This window comes from Eutrema salsugineum, unplaced genomic scaffold (genome assembly GCF_000478725.1).
Source record: "Eutrema salsugineum unplaced genomic scaffold, Eutsalg1_0 scaffold_11, whole genome shotgun sequence".
Taxonomy (NCBI): domain Eukaryota; kingdom Viridiplantae; phylum Streptophyta; class Magnoliopsida; order Brassicales; family Brassicaceae; genus Eutrema; species Eutrema salsugineum.
In genome coordinates this window covers 9,225,303-9,227,653 of record NW_006256901.1, presented here as the reverse complement: position 1 = coordinate 9,227,653, position 2,351 = coordinate 9,225,303, and the positions used below count along the sequence as shown (strand labels likewise).

The window sequence follows — 2,351 nt, the reverse complement described above, 5'->3', positions numbered from 1 at the left end:
AAACCTGTTTTTAGCTGGGGTGAGGTTGAGCACTGATACTTTTCAGCACTTCAATGGTCCTGAGCAAGAAAGCTGAGTTGGTTTGCTGCCTTTGGGAACAATTAGACCCTTGTCCTTGAGATCCCAACTTGAGACCTTTGCCCACCAGCTCTTGAATACCATCTGGGTCTTTATCAAAGATGGCCTTTGTGAGACATGCCCTCACTTCAGCAAACAGACCTTGTTTCCCATTGCAATCCAGCTTATACTTCAAAGATCCATCATCATCAATCCAAGGAGTGAGATCAAAGTCTTGGGAAGAAAGAGCAGGTTCAATACTCTTGTCTTCTGATGCTGAGCCATCACTCTTGCTGTTAATCATCCTTAGATCACTAAGTGTAGGAGACCATGAGAGCAAGATGTCTTCTTCTCTGATCAATGACCCTCCATTCTCATACTTGTAACTATTGGGGTGAGAGTCTCTCTCCTTTTCCAAAACTGAAAAAGATTGGGATCCATCTAGAATTCCAGCAGTGCCCACATACTTCATCTCAAGTACCTTAGGGGGTTCTATCTCTTGAACAACTGATCCACAAAATTCAGCCAAAGGGGGTGTAACAGGGTAAAAGACATCCTTATCCACCTTTGAAAGCACCACTCTTTGAGTATCAAAGTCAATCATTGCACCAGTGGTGTTGAGATATGAAGTTCCAAGCAACCTGTAGTGGATAATTTTCCAAAAACCCATATGGTTTCTTGGAGTAGGAATCTCCAAAGGTGATAGAAGAAGGGTATGAAGTTATAGACTTGACCTTTAGCTTCTCCATCATGTCCTCAGACATTATACTAACACTTGAGCCTGAATCACACAAAGCATTCTCCACTTTAAAGTTGCCAAGAGTGCAAGAGATGGTGAACTTCCCTGGGTTACCTAGCTTTGGGAGGGAGGTGGGCTTCATCTGAGTTGATTCCAAGGTGGAGGCACTATCTGTTGGCTTTGCTTGACCAGTTGGCAGCTCCTTTGTTTCAATAGACACTGAATCATTCCCTTGCTGAACAGAAAAAACTGAACCGGCTGCCCCCACACTTTCATTCTCAATGTCCTCATTGAGTTCATGTAAGAAGCCCATGAAATCCTCTATAATGGCATTCTCATCCACATGAGTTTGTGCAGGTTCACTAGAGACTTGACCATAGAGAAGGTCTTCTATTTCTTGCACAGCAGCTGAATGGTCATCATTGCAGTAGATGGCATTGCAGTAATCTTTTGAGTTTTGAAGAGCTTTACCAGGAAGAGATACTTGTGGTTCAAAAGTGCAGATGCCCTTGTTCTTTTTAATAGCCTTTATTTCAGCTCCTAGTGTCTCCAGGTCGGATACCATCTTTTGTTGTCCTATTAAGAGCTGTTGGAGAACAACATTGAAATCAGGACTTTGTTGAAAAGGTGGTGGGGCAAAACCATGAGGAGGAGCCTTTGGCTGTAGGCTGACTTGATTTGTGAAGCTATTCCCTTGATTCTGAACCGCTGGTTGCTGAAAACCCTGTTGACCTTGGGAGTTACCTTGGTACTGATTCTGTTGAACAAAGCTTTGAGGAGTGTATATTTGGTCTTGGGGGTTGGCCACATTGTTGCTCCTATAGGACAAGTTCTGGTGTTTATTGAAGATGTTGTAACCATTGAACTTGTTTTGATTCCCAATGAAGTGCAACTCCTCTTGAGTGAGACCCTCTTCATTTGTATTTGTGAAGCATCTCTTTTCCTCACTCACATAGTTTATAGGCTTTTGAGTGGCAGCTAGGGCTTTGTCAAGCTTGATATTCAGCACTTTGTTTTTCTCTTCCAGCCCTTTGTGTCTACCAGAATCGTCTCCTCTATAGCTTCTATCATAATCTTCCCAATAAGTGTCTTGGCTCATGGCTAAGTTCTCAACAAGTTCCATAGCTGCATTGATTTCTTTTGCCAAGAAATTTCCATTTGATGCTGTGTCCAACTGAATCCTGATCTTAGGAACAGCTCCTCTATACAAAGTGCTAAGGAGAGAGGCTTCTGAAAAGCCATGATGTGGACATTTTTTTGTGTAGCTTCTAAACCTGTCCAAAGCTTCTCCAAAGGTCTCATTAGAATGTTGAGTGAAGCTGGAAATCTGGTTCCTTAGATTTGCAGTCCTTGAGCTTGAGAAGAACTTGGATAGAAAGGCAATCTTGCATTGCTCCCATGTGTGGGAGGTTCTTTTCCCAATGACGTGCCTTATCTCCAAGGCTGAATGGGAACAATCTCAGTTTGAAGCTGTCTTCAGATACCCCATTGATCTTAGTGAGATCACAAACTCTGTCAAACTGATCCAGATGCTCCAAGGGATCCTCCATAGGTA

General features: G+C 42.9%; 1 non-coding gene across 1 annotated transcript; it reads left to right on the top strand.

Annotated features, from left to right (window-relative positions):
- Window positions 1-2,031: 2,031 nt before the first annotated feature.
- On the top strand, window positions 2,032-2,138 carry LOC112090078. Its single transcript, XR_002901437.1, has one exon. It is a non-coding gene; the product is annotated as a small nucleolar RNA R71 (small nucleolar RNA).
- Window positions 2,139-2,351: the final 213 nt, after the last annotated feature.